The sequence below is a fragment of the Balaenoptera acutorostrata genome, chromosome 16 (assembly GCF_949987535.1).
Source record: "Balaenoptera acutorostrata chromosome 16, mBalAcu1.1, whole genome shotgun sequence".
Lineage (NCBI taxonomy): Eukaryota > Metazoa > Chordata > Mammalia > Artiodactyla > Balaenopteridae > Balaenoptera > Balaenoptera acutorostrata.
Genome location: NC_080079.1, coordinates 40,916,366 through 40,931,551, shown reverse-complemented (window position 1 = coordinate 40,931,551; position 15,186 = coordinate 40,916,366). Strand labels below are relative to the sequence as shown.

Here is a 15,186-nt window from a genome sequence, read left to right as displayed (position 1 = left end):
TCAAAGTGAGCACAGTTCTGGTCTGAGCCAGACAGATCATGCTGAACGTTACAGATTTATAATCCAGCCACTTGCTAGTCAAAGTGTTAGACCAGCAGCATCAACATCATCTGGGCAATTGTTAGAAATTCAGAGTCTTAATCTTCACCCTAGACCTACTATGGTAGGCTGGAAATGGCTCTCAAAGATATATCCAGGTCCTAAACCCTGGAAACTGTGAATGCTGCCTTATATGGTAAAGTTTTTCCCAATCGTGATTAAGGATTTTGAGATTATACTAGTTTATCTGGATGGGTCCTAAATCCTATTACATGTATCCTTGTAAGAAAGAGGCAAAGGGAGATTACACACACAAGAGGAGAAGATGTTGTAAAGACAGGGGCAGAGATAGGAGTGATTTGGTCACAAGTCAAGGGATGCCAGCTGCCACCAGAAGCTGGAAGGCCAGGAAAGGATTCTTCCTATAGAGCCTCAAGAGGGAGTACAGCTCCACTGACATCTGATTTCAGCCCAGGGTGACTAATACCGAACTTGTGGCCTCAGAGAACACATTTCTGATGTTTTAAGCCACCCAGTGTGTCAAAATTTGTTACAGCAGCTGTGGAAAACTAATATACTAAATCAGATCTGCATTTTAACAAGATCCACAGGAGATTGTTAAATACACTGAAATTAGAGAATCAGTGGATCTAACCATACCAGAACTCCCAGTCAAGTCCAAGTTTGCCCCCACCACTTCGGGCCATATAATTTGGAGAGCCAGCCTCTTTCCCAGGAGGTCAGTCTATAGCTGGGTCAGTTTTCTAGCTCAAATCTGTCCAGTCACCATGGATTCCAGTTCCCACTTGACCATGCAAACATGATTATAGCTAATCTTACCTAAGATACAAGAAAGCAAATACTTAACCAACTATCAGTTATCAATTGAAGCCTGAAATAAGGTCAAGTTTTGGTCTCAATATAGGGTATTCCTTCTTAAAGGAAATCGGCTTTTTTTTTTTTTTTCAGACAATCTGTCCCATATATGAGGAATGCATTATCAATAGGCTTCAATGTACTATAATATATAGACCACTTCACTGGTACTGCAAAAGCAAACTAGAATAAACTGCCCCGGAAGAGATCTCCAAATTCCTGAAATGCTCCCTGGAAATTGTACATATTTTTAAGTGGAACTGTGGCATTCTTCAGCTTGAATTAGTCTTAGACTCTATTAAGCAAAAACATTATTTTCTGACAAAGCAAAAAGTATCATTTGCTAATCTAAAAGTGCATAATGTGGATATCAAGGCCAGTCTTTTTTATTGATAGTAATTATTTAATATTAAACTTGGGAAGGCTTAAACGAAGAGCAAAGCCACCACACTTCAGAACAAAAAGAATTGGTCCCTTTCCAGGTAGCTGTATCCAAAATCTGATGGCCCTTTTGTGCAACACTTGTGAGGATCACCTGAAATGTGTATATTTCTTTCCTGAGGCACAAAACTGGGCAGGATATTTGAGTTGAATGTTAGTCAAGGTTAATCATTTCAAAAAGGTCATCTTTTCACAAGAAACATAATGGCAGTGAGTCCCCAAATCAATGTACACTGATTAACAAAGTTAGACTAAAACTTGGTGTGGGAATAAGGCAGAGAGGAGGTAGCCTGGATCTACTGCGATGTATGGTACCTGCTGTTCTTGGCCAGTCTTAGAGCCAGACAGTGGCCATGGAATCCTCTCAGAGAACCCCAATCAATAAATACGGCAGGGCTTCCCTGGTGGCGCAGTGGTTGAGAATCTGCCTGCCAATGCAGGGGACACGGGTTCGAGCCCTGGTCTGGGAAGATCCCACATGCCGCGGAGCAACTAAGCCCGTGACCCACAACTACTGAGCCTGCGTGTCTGGAGCCTGTGCTCCGCAACAAGAGAGGCCGCGATAGTGAGAAGCCCGCGCACCGCGATGAAGAGTGGCCCCCGCTCGCCGCAACTAGAGAAAACCCTCGCACAGAAATGAAGATCCAACACAGCGAAAAATAAATAATAAATACATAATAAATAAAAATTTTAAAAAAACTCCTCTAAATAACAGGCATGATACATAATAACTCATGCTTAAAACAAACAAACAAATAAATAAATAAATAAATACGGCAGGCAGGAGATGGGCTTCTGACCAACTTTGTCAATAGGCAGGTACTGATTATTGGACTATGATACAGTTAGTAGGTCTGAGCTATGGAAGTCAGCACAAGCAGTGGTGAAATATACAGTCCCTACTCTCAAAGATTCTACCTGCTGATGTGGGACCTGAAATTAAATACCCAGAAACAAGGAGAGAACTAGTAGGTCCCACTTGGGCCTGGCGGCAGGAGTAAACACAGGTTTCATTAATTGCAGTAATTCACCAAACCATTCAAAAGCAATGGTCTGAAGGCTTTCCTTCAGGCTCATCTTATCATTCAATCTTTTCAGCAATTCTTAACAGAGAAAAGGGCAGCCTCTTTTATTTCCTCAAACCTAATTTTATTTTATCTCTAACCTTCAATCAAATGAGAAAAAGTCTGTATTCATTTTTTCCCAGTTTGAGTCCTTTCCCAAGAGCCTGCAACAACAGAAACGTTTCTTTGCAGACTAGCCTCCTGGTAGATCTGTCCAGCAGCTCACACTATACTAATTAGAATTAGCAAGGCAAATTGGAAGCTCTGTTGGAATGAATTTTTCCCCTAATAGGGGGAACAGTGGTTGTTGGGTTGTTGTGTTTTAATTTGCTTATGATCTTAAAAAGGGGCTGTTAGGTGTGAAATGAAAGCTTGTACCTGACCCAGTGCAATGAAATCTAATAAATTTTCCAGGCATATTTAATTACTAATTTCAAAATCAGAATTTTTTTTTTTTAAATGGGCTACTTTAGCTTTTTTTTAAAGTATTTGTTTTATTTATTTATTTTTGGCTGTGTTGGGTCTTCGTTTTTGTGTGAGGACTTTCTCTAGTTGTGGCAAGTGGGGGCCACTCTTCATGGCGGTGCGCAGGCCTCTCACTACCGCGGCCTCTCTTGTTGCGGAGCACAGGCTCCAGACGCGCAGGCTCAGTAGTTGTGGCTCACGGGTCCAGTTACTCTGCGGCACGTGGGATCTTCCCAGACCAGGGCTCGAACCCGTGTCCCCTGCATTGGCAGGCAGATTCTCAACCACTGTGCCACCAGGGAAGCCCCCAGAAATGTTTTTATGAGTGGAAATTTTTGGATCTGTTTTTTTTTTCCAAATTGAAAATAAGGCTATTGGTGCCACTGTGCATCTAAATAAATATTTAAATAGGAATGGAAGATGAACTCAGATGAATTTTTACTGAAACAGTCTTGGTAACCATCCCTCACAGCCTGCATTACAGTTTGGACATTATACTGTTGCACATTCTTAGATATTGGGTGCAACATTAATCCTTAACTAGTCTGAACACTTTCTGCAGGGTTGATCACTTACTATTCTCTATTTTCTCTAGTCCTAGCAACATGCAAAGACCAGTCACTGCTTAATGGACGTTTACTCATTAAGTGGCTACCTATGAGAAAATCCTCAAAAATCAAACGTTTCAACTTTCAAATGTGCTACTTACTTCAAGAATTTTAATTTTGTCCAATAACAGAATTGGTCTTGAATTTCTTGATAGATTTTATTAGGTGAGGTGGTTTGATTTGTGGGAATGTAGAAGTATTTGAGACCAATTAGCAACCAACTAGTTTTACATCTGACACAGGGCTGTGGACCTCCTCTCTAAAAATCTTTTTTGGGCACTCAAACATGACAAAATTGTAACACACACGTGCATGCATGCACACACACACACATACATGGACTTTTCCTTACTACCTCCTACCTATTTGTCAGAGAGTTCATGCAATTTTTTTCTGCCATAATTTCTGTGTACTTTGACAACACCCCATCATGTTCACCTCTGCCAAACCATTTACCATTCTGAATTTGAAAAACCAATATTCAGCACATACTCTGACTATCAGTTATTTCAGGGCTGGCAATCACGTGTGTCCACATTCCTGGTACCTACCAATGTTTGACAGAGAGTAAGTGTTCCAGAAAGTTTTGAAGAAATGAACAAAGGCACCTCATTTTCTTTCCCTTTCTCTAATTATTATTGGGGAGCTAATACCACCCCAGGCCCTCTGGTCTAAATGTTGGGTTACAGAGGGAAACAGAAGAAAAGCACAATGCCTACAGAGCTCGTAAACTGCAAAAATCAGCCTGAAAATTAATCCACGTGTTCGAGCTTTATAAACCTTTGTGTCTGGCGACACAGTTTTAGACTTTAGCTTCACACCCAGAGTGCTGACAGATACAATGGCTGAGCAGTATTATAGAGAAGAGAATTGATTTTACTAATGCGTGAAACAAGTGCAGCATTTTTAGGCTAAGCAATTAGTTTTTGGCAAGGAAATCTCTGTGTCGAAAGAGGAGGCTTTTTTCTTGGTGACAGAACAATTTTCTTCATTGGGGTAAAATATTCTTTTGACAAAAAAAATGTTTGGAGAATGTATGAAAGTAAAGAGAACAATAATATCCTCTTTATACGACTTGTGACCCACAACAGATGGCATGTGGAGGGAAAGGAAAATGAGTCAGAGGGTCCCAAGACTTTGGTTCTAGTTCCACATATTGTCACCTGTTCTCCAAGTGAAGACGGTGATGGAGGAAAACCTCCCCATGCCTCAGTTTCCTATTTTGTGAAATGAGAAAATGGAAAAGGAAAGCTCATTGCTAATTGATGTTTTTCTGTTCTCCTTCTAAAGCCTGGATTTTCAAGTTTGACCTAGATGTGTTTGTGCCAGGTGCTGAAAATGAAAAAATTTCTCAAAGTCAATCACAACTATTTTGGTCTGATCACTATTGAGCAGATAGATAGACAGACAGATAGATAGATAGATAGATAGATAGATAAATAAATTACAAAAACACAGTTCTTAAGTGCCTTGAGAATTTATCTAAGCTACCCTCTCCCATCAGTAAGTAGAGCTGCACCTAAATCATTCCTCAATGATCTTTATCTCATCTTGTTTCTAAGTAACTCCAAGTGCATCTCACACTCTATGGCATTCCCACTCGCAGAAAAGTTTTCTTGAATCCAAAGGTAGTAACTCTAAGTTCTATAATTTTCTCTTCTTATGGTGAATAATACTATTTTTTGCCTTTTACCATTTAAACTTCATTTTGATTTTTTGACTCCCTTACAAGTTTTGCACTTGAATGTACAATAGTGTTGCCAAAGGGAAAAGAAAAGGCAGGGGGCCTGGTCTGGTAAATGTCTGTTTTATACTGTAAACCACACAGAATAAAGGGTTGTATTATCCTTTTCCTTAGATACTGCAACACAATTTCTTTCCCCCCAGGTTACTCAAACCTTTTGTTATTCACAGGAGACCTTTCTTTCTTTTTTTTTTTTTTTTTTTTGATCTTGTTTCTCTTGTAACCTTCCCAGCAGTAGCTAGCATAGTGGTAAGTACATAGCAGCTGGTTAACACAACTGACTAGTTGTGTTAACCTAGCAACTGACTAGTTGCTAGGGCACACTAGTTCATGAATATCCAGTTAGCAATTCACACACACACAAAAAATCATAATCATTCCTCTCTAGCCTGTCTAATGACAGGACTGGTTCTGAGACAAAACAACAGGTCATCTAGATGTACCCATATTGTTCATACCTTATATACCCAACCAAAACCAAAAACCACTTACACAAAAATTTAATTTAGAATTTATTCAAAAGATTTTGTACCTTTAAAATATTCACAGTATCATCAGAAACAAAGTAACCGTATATTCTTGGGCTACTATCAAAAGATGATTATTATCAATGTTGTAGATTTCTTAACCTCTAGACTAAGGTTCAAGTCTTGTTTGTTTAGCTTAGTTGTAGTTTACATGGCACAGAAAAATGGGAAAATTTTCTGATTACCTTCTTATTTTTTTTTTTTTTTAACATAGCTGCCCTCTTTTTTTTTTTTTTTTTTAAATTAATTAATTTATTTATTTATTTTTGGCTGTGTTGGGTCTTCGTTTCTGTGCGAGGGCTTTCTCTAGTTGTGGCGAGCGGGGGCCACTCTTCATCATGGTGCACGGGCCTCTCACTATCGCGGCCTCTCTTGTTGCGGAGCACAGGCTCCAGACGCGCAGGCTCAGTAATTGTGGCTCACGGGCTTAGTTGCTCCGCGGCATGTGGGATCTTCCCAGACCAGGGCTCGAACCCGTGTCCCCTGCATTAGCAGGCAGATTCTCAACCACTGCGCCACCAGGGAAGCCCCTACCTTCTTATTAAGACTAGCCAACTGCTATAGAGCTGATCACTTGAATCTCAACGTTTATTTTTCAAATCATAGATTGACTTATTTCAACCAAATAGTGGAACATATGTTCTTTAATAAGTCTGATTATAACCAGTATTTCTGTTTGTTTTCTCCCCAGAAGAAGTTGCCTATAAATCTGATAAGCAGTTCCCACTCATTAAAAAAATAGTAAAATCCATTTAGATGAGAATACTTAGGATATAAACATCTCGGAGTAACACCAAGATGTACAGATATAGACTAGCTTTTTGATCAGAATCTTCTGAGCACATGATTATGAGGCCTATTCCTGGTCCCTACGCAGAACCTAAACTATTATCACTAGGGCTAGTGCTCAGGAAATAGTTTTAAACTGCAAGTGATTCTTGTATTTAAATTTCCAAATCGTTGTTCTTGAATGAAAGGTTCAAGATGCTTTGACCCAGAGGGAGAGATGAAATTGAGAGGATTAGGTCAAAGGAGTGGACAAGAGTGTTTTCCAAGATGCACCAAAAACAAAGTATGGCGCTAAGAAAAATGTACACTGTATATGCAATGCCTAGAGTAATGGCTGGTACACGTTAGGACTCAAACGATGTTTACTGGTTGAATGAATGAACATGTTCTTGTCACTGATAAGTTTGTCAAGAAACAGTCCCTCCAGGACAGGCCAATGTACTTTACACTTAATCCAGTCAGCATCTCTGAATCATTCTTTGACTTCCTAGTGATAGCTAACTGGGGCAAATTATGACAGTACAACAATCATACACAAGGGAATAATTAAGGCAAATGTTCTGGGTCTGTTTTAATCCATATATATTTTATACAGTTAGGGTAACACGCTAAAGGTACTAACAGTTTATGAGTTACTCTCTTGGTTTCTTAAGTCTCTGGTCTCACAAGCAATCTTCAAAAATCATTCTCTGAAGTAGAATGTATCATCACTTCCTCTTTCAAATGAGGAGACTGAGTCAGAGACGTTCTGAAATTTGTCCAGATCAAAACTAAAGTTTCTGGAGCCAGGATTAGTAGATCCTATTTACTTCAAAGTCATTTCTCTTGTACCATACTGCCAACTGACAGGTATAAATAAAAAGCAAGCCATGTATTTGTAAATCTACTATGTGAGAGTAAGCTTACTACCCTAATTGTATATTATTTTATACTAAAGCAACATCTACAAGTACTATGAATTTTTTAATATTAATATATTAATATTAATGTCACGGAAGCTGCTCCAAAGCTTCTCTACCTTATCTTTCAATATAAGGCAAGAATTACTTAGAAATACAGACTGTCTATGGACTCATTATTATGTATACTTGGTTTTGGGTAAAGAGCTAAAATCTTGACATAGAATGAGGATTCAGTGTTTGAAATGGGTCATTTATTTCTCACAAACTAGGTAAATACACCTTAAGGAAGACTCAAACTGCTGCTATTCATTATAGCTTTGCTTTGGGAAAGTTCCCTTTCTGCAGTTTGATTCTTTATTTTTCCTTCTGGAAATAAAGCTCGGGTTCTTTATATCTGGGAGAAATGGATTTAAATTACAGAAATGTTCTGACTAGGAGGAGCCAGCTCTTAAATTTCTCAGAAGAAAAAATGAGGCCTGTGCAAGCATACTGTTCATAGACAAAGACTCAAAAAATGAGTATTGAAGAACAAAATGAGACCCTTTTTAGTGATGTTTGAGTAGTGTTTATGACTGAATCAGAGTTTACTCTCATATTTGTATTTATAAAACATGCCACACCTAAATAACCATATTTCTCTTGAGAAATACTTAGTCTATCTTAGGACAGGAATACTGATATAGGTCAAGAAAAAGGGGATACAGGTACATACTTTTTTTTTCATGCCTGAAACAACTGCTAGATATTTAAATAAATTCATTGAATTCCCTTAAGATTAGGAATATATATCATCAACTATCTCTATTTTGTTACTAATATTTAAATTGGCTGGAGAATATGAACATAATTTGGGTATCAGACAATGAAAAATGACGCAAATACTATCTGTTATCAATAGGAAAATTACTTTCTTTGTAAACTTGTGCTCAGAATGTTTTTTTAATCGTTTAAAAAAAAATTATTTATTTGGTTGTTCCGGGTCTTAGTTGATGCATGTGGGCTCCTTAGCTGTGGCATGTGAACTGTTAGTTGCAGCATGCATGTGGGATCTAGTTCCCTGGCCAGGGATCGAACCTGGGCCCCCTGCATTAGGAGCACGGAGTCTTAGCCACTGCGCCACCAGGGAAGTCCCTCAGAATTTTTTAAACAGAAATTTATTTAAGCCATGGGACTTCCCGGTGGTCCAGTGGTTAAGAATCCATCTTGCAATGCAGAAGACGCTGGTTCGATCCCTGGTCAGGGAAATAAGATCCCACATGCCGCGGGGCAACTAAGCCCATGCGCCACAACTAGAGAGCCTGTGTGCTGCAACTACAGAGCCCATGTGCTCTGGAGCCTGCACGCCACAACTAGAGAGAAGCCCGCACACTGCAACAAAAGATCCTGTGAGCTGCAACTAAGACCTGACGCAGCCAATAAATAAATAGATATTAAAAAAAAAAAGAAATTTATTTATGCCAATTCACAACTATAAACTAAGCATGTATATAACCACTTTTCTTGAAGGGCTTTAGCATAGCTGAAGAAAGCTAACACTTGAAGAAAGCTTCTTTAAACATGAAGGGAGAACAAAAAGAAAATTCTGTCATTGCAGGGGACACACACACACACACACACACACACACACACACACACACAGACACACACGATCTCAGACCAGTTTATAAAGAAACAAAGAGCAAGTTTTCAATCCAACAATTGCTTATCTAGACCCAAAGGCTGAGAACAGATTCCCAGGACATTTTTGCTGTCTTTCCCTGCCTCCACTATCATATTTTGTCCTGTCACATGGGCAGATTCTCATATTTATCTTGTCCCTTTCTCTGCTACAGTCAAAAGAGCCCAAGACACGCAGTGGTTAAGAATCCACCTGCTAATGCAGGGGACACAGGTCCGAGCCCTGGTCTGGGAAGATCCCACATGCCACGGAGCAGCTAAGCCCGTGCGCCACTACTACTGAACCTGCGCTCTAGAGCCCGCAAGCCACAACTACTGAAACCCACGCGCCTAGAGCCTGTGCTCCACAACAAGAGAAGCCACCGCAATGAGAAGCCCATGCACGGCAACGAAGAGTAGCCCCCACTCGCCACAACTAGAGAAAGCCTGTGTGCAGCAACGAAAACCCACCGCAGCCAAAAAAAAAAAAAAAAGAGTCCGAGACAAAATTTCCTAACTCCCTTGGGACAGCCATTATGTTCTCATGTGGAATGTGAGGGACAGACTTTTCTTATAGCAATTAGATGAACTACGGTGGTTATCATCATAAATGCATAAATGAGTGCACTTTTGTGATCTATGTTCAAGTTAAAACCCATGTCTTTGTAGACTTTGTAGACTCTTTGTACACACTTATCTTACTCCTTTTCACAGTACACACACACACACACACACGCACGTGTATGCATGAACAAACACAGGATGAAGTGCGATTATAGAATGGGTCCATTTAGGCCTCAAGATAATGAAATACCTCAGGAATATCTTTGATGTCCATTTCTTCCTTCTATCCTCATTCCGTCATCTTACTGTGAGTCCTCATTACCTTCTGCCTGAAAGGCTACAGTAGTGTCCTAATTAAATTTTTCCAATTTGAATCCAAATGCCATTGTTTCATGTTAACTCTTCAAAACCATAGCTTTGTTATGTCTATACACCTTCAGTGGGTCCCCAGAGTCTAGTCTAACACATCAAAGACAAATGCTTTGCCACCTTGGCACTCAAGGTTTCCACGATTCAAGCATCACTTGTTTTTTTGTTTTTGTTTTTTTTTTTACTTGTTTTCTATTTCTCTATTCTGGGTCAAATGGATTACTCACTCTTATTGGCATGTCTTTTCTTTTCCACTGTTCAGGTTTGCTTATGCTATTCCCTTGGGATAGACTGGTCCTCTATCTTGTGGAGGAAGAAAGTCACCTGCCGTATCAGTAAACAAAGGATGTTGTGGCCATCAGCCAACAGCTACTGCAGCTGTCCCCAGCTGTGCACCCTGAGGGGATTCAGGATGGAGGAAAAAAAAACAGGATACTGGCCCCTGATAGTTAAGGTGCACATCAAAGGAATGATTTCAGAGAGCCCAGACTCTTGCATTTTCCCATACAAAGAAAAATACTAAATTCATTAACTTGAGATGTCTGGGTTTTTCTTTAACAGTAATCTTTTGATTTTTTGACTACTTTTTTTTGTTTGTTTTGATTTTTGTTTTTTTGTTTTTGCAAAAACTCCTATATATCCTGGCTCCTCCATTACCTCTTTGGAATAGTCCCTCAGAGCTATATGAGAGACTATCTTCCAGGCTTAAGTCCTCAGCATGTCCACTGAATAAAGCATAATTCTCAAACTTTAGGTTGTGCATTTTTTTCAGTGGACAATCTCTAACCAAATTCTTTCCCCTTAAACACTTAAATGAGGTGTTTTGTTTTTGTTTTTGTTTTTGCTTTCTTGAAGCCACAGGCACTTTCCCAGTCTTTTAGGGCTCCTTGCTTATCATGCCTTGAATTACTGTTGAGTGGATGCTTGTCTTACCCAGGCATCCAGATGGACAGCAAAAGCTCCATCTTTTTCACCTCTGCACTTCCTGATGGATGGTGGGTAAGTAATAAATGTGATACATGAGTTGAGATGACTTGGCCATAGATACCTCACTCGGTATGCTTTCCACGCCATGGGCTTGAGTTCCAAAGTTACAGGCAATAAGAATCAGTATCAAGGTATGGAAGGGATGTCCATGATGATTTGCCTCTTTAGATAATTTCTGTTCAGTAGAAATATAATTTGAGCCATATATGTAATTTAAAATTTTCTAGCAGCCATAGAAAAGTCAAATGAAATAGACAGATGAAATTAACTTTAATATATATTTTAATCCAATTTGTCTAAAATATTATCATTTAAACATGTAATCAATATAAAAATATTCATGAGAAGCTCGTGTGCCCACTCTGTGTATGTGTGTGTATACAGACACACACACACACACATATGTATATATATATATATACGTTCTAAGTCTTTAAAGCCTGGTGTATATTTCACACTTTCAGCACATCTCAATTGGGACTAGCCATACTGTAAGTGCTCAGTAGCTACAGGTGTCTGGTGGCTACCACACTGGATAGTTGCAGAGGTAGATCACAGATGATCACGGCATTAATCAATTTCTCACTTAAAAAAAATTGCATTCTCCTTTTTTTTCCTCTCCAGACTCTTCCTATATATTTCCTGCCATATGCAAGTAAAGGACTACAGAGGAATTCTCAGAAAGTGGGTATGTACATAATACAGGTATTATGAAGCTTCCTTAAATAACCTTAAGCCATTTGTAGGAAATATTAAAACTAAAACTATTAGTTTAGTTTTGAAAAGATGAAGCAAAGCACCAAACTGGTAGCCCTTTAGTAAATGCAACATGCAAATTAGATCCACATAAGAAACAGATTCTTGACGGAGTACTGTATAACTTCACCAAAATATTTTAACAACCTGAATTAGCCTTTTAAATATTATTCTTTTATAAATTGTGCAGAAGAGCATGATCATATTTTAATCCTCCCAAATTTATTTTCCTTAACAAACCACTCTTTAGAGAAAGAATTTAAGTGATAATGAAGGAGAGAATAGTCATGAATTTAAGTGATAATGAAGGAGAGAATAGTCATGAAGAAAAAGGTTCATCTCTTGAATTTCACTGTTAACACTTTTTGTTTTATAATTGTTGATGTTTAGCTGTATCCCACCTTAGTTTGAGAACTTCTTGAAGACAGAAAAATGAGTCTCATCAAATGGAGATTTGATTATTTCATTCTATAATGTACTTGGTTATAAAAACCCATTCTACTGTGTGTTATTCTTAGGCTCACTGGGGGTAAATCACACAATAAAGAAAACTAATTAATTGAAATGAATCCAATCATCCCCAAACACCTAGAATAACCTCTTTTTGTATTATACTTCTATTATAGATTTTTTTTTTAATACAGTAGGTTATATGATGCTGCAGAAAGAGTGTAGCTTCGGAAAGAGGAGCTTACGTTCTCTCTCTGTGTTACTTACTAGCTGAGTTATCTGGCGCAAGTTCTGCCTCTGAGCCTGTTTCTTCAACTGTGAAATGTGCACAACGATATCTATTTTGCAAGATGATTATTAGGATTAAGTGAGAAAACACATGGACATATATAACTGAAATTCATTAAGTGCTCATTAGCTATTTGTTCCTTTATTCCTTCAGTCTGTCCTCTTCCCTTTCCCCTAGACAATCCATAGATGTTGACTTTGTTGAGTGTTGCCTATTATGGTTTAATAGAATCTCCATAAGACTAAGGAGTATTCAGACTTGGGGACAAAATAACCAAGAGTAGACTTTCTGGTATGATGATAAACACGTAAGTAAATTCTGTGGGACTGGAGACTATGGGAAAATGAAAATGGAGCTCTGTTGAACTTCATCAATTGCCCTAAGACATTTCCTATCACTTATTATTCATACTACATATTGCGGAAGATTAATTATATTTTGCATTCATTTTAGACGGTCTTATAGTTAGTCTTTTCTACCAAACTAGATTGTAAAGTTGTTTAATGTAGTAACTATCATTACTACTAGTTGTCTACTCCTGGAGTCCCTACAGTGTCCTGGGCACAAAGTAGCTTATAAGGTAGGCATTTAAAAACAGCTTTAGTTAATTGACTGACATCAACAGAAGAATTCCATTCAAACAAAGGATATTGTATTGCATTTGGCAAACAAGGTCCACACCATTACGAGTTACTCTGAGATTCAGTAGAGTTATTAAAGCCATAATGAAAACAAATTAATTAATGGAAACTAATTAATTCTCCAAAATACCTGGAAAATGTTACTTCAGAGTGAAAAAAAAAAAAAGGAAATGAAAGTAATTTGACTACAAATGTCTGATTAAGTGCTAGAGTGAGGGACACAATGTGCTCCATGGAATTTCAGTTCTTACTCCAAATATCATTTATATCCCATCAAGAGATTTGCAAAGCTTTAAACAGAATTCTCATCACAAACAAGAGAGTGAGGAAAAGTTTCTGTAAATGTTATACAATATGCCACACTTTTAAATATTGTGAATTAATTCTATAAAACATGAAAGCTTCACTGCAAAACTGACTTTGCCTATGCTCCATTATAGTATTATATGCAAACCCTAAGGGCACCTGAGGAATAATTCAGCCTACTCACATTAAAACTATCTTCTGCCTCAATTAGCACTGTTCCAGTAATTGTTTCAAAATTAACTTGACATTTGCTCATGAAATTTTACGCCATTGAAGACCAGGGTAAATGGCATACTCTGTGTAGTATATTCCACTTAAAGAAAAAACAGTTTTATTATCCCCTACCCTGTTTTATCTTCTACTTGTAAGTTTATTTGGAGTGCACATTTTAGCCCCTCTTTTGTGCCAGAAAATTATCACTGTCTGATCAACTTTGTATTCTCCATAACAATTAGCACAGTTGCTCAAGAACACACACACACACACACACACACACACACACACACACACACACATTTATGGAAAATTACTAGCAGCAGCCATCAGTGATTTTCACAATTAATAGTGAGCACCTAATAGTTGCCAAGGACTGTTCTGGGTGTTGCAGATATAGCATGAATAAGACTGACTAAATCCCTGCCTTCATGGTACTTATTTTCTCATTTTTACTGGGCAGGTGTGTAAGCAGCTCCTTGTGGGAAACCGCCCTCAGCAGGAAGTCCCTTTCCTTGTCACTTTAGCAAAGCTATGTTGCAACTAACTTTTAAACCAGTACCCCCATGCTCTACTCATCTCCAGCCCTAGCACACCTTTCAAATCTTTTGATCACACAATACCTTGCCTAACTTGTCAGTTCTTTCCATAGATCAAAGAAGTAGAAATGAAGAATAAGTAATTCACAGATGACCAGATCTCTTCCCTAGCTTCCCCTTCAGTAATCTCCCAAACAAACTGACCAAACTGTGTGAACAAGATAATATCTGGAGGAAGATCACAAGGAGTCTAGGAGCCTGCACGCAGTTGGGGGATGGTGATGACTCTGACCCCCTACCTCAGTGATTAACTGAGATTACTCCTCTGTTTCCCTTTAAAACTTTCATGGTCAAGCAGAATCTTTGGCGGTGGTTTTTGGGGAGCGCTGAGTCCACCATCTCCTCAGATTGCTGGCATTCTGATTAAAGGCACTTTTTTCTTCTACTATTTGTGAGTATGTAATTGATTTTGTAAGTGGCGAGTAGCAGGGCCTGATTCAATCGGTAACTGGTGATGCTGGTTGAAATTGACAATTAATAATTTTATTAATAAGTGCTATAAGGAAAGTGAGAGAGGATGATATGTTAAAGAGTGACTTTGTTGGGGCCAAGTGTACTTTATATAGGGTGGTTAAGGAAGACCTCTTTGAAGCCAAGATAATTAAACTCAGAAATGAACACTGAGAAGCTAACAATGAGAAGGCCAAGAAAGACCATTCCAGATGCTGAAAATATTTTGTGCAAAGGCCTTGAGGCAAGGAACAAAAACAAGAATAAGGAAGGGGAGGAGTAGAATAATGGAGCATTAAGTGGTGGGGAGGGACAGATAACACTGAAACTCATGGGGTCACTGCAGGGATTTTAGTCTGAATGCAATGACTAAAAGGGCTTTAAACAGGGATTAAGGACTGTAGTACCTGATTAATGTTATTTAAAAAAAGATTTCTCCAACTACTACGTG

At 38.5% G+C, this 15,186-nt stretch overlaps 1 protein-coding gene across 2 annotated transcripts in view; it reads right to left on the bottom strand.

Moving 5' to 3' along the window:
• Positions 1-15,186, bottom strand: part of PRKG1 (protein kinase cGMP-dependent 1) — a 1,261,642-nt gene that overhangs the window by 653,548 nt on the left and 592,908 nt on the right. The gene's annotated exons all lie outside the window — the stretch shown is intronic.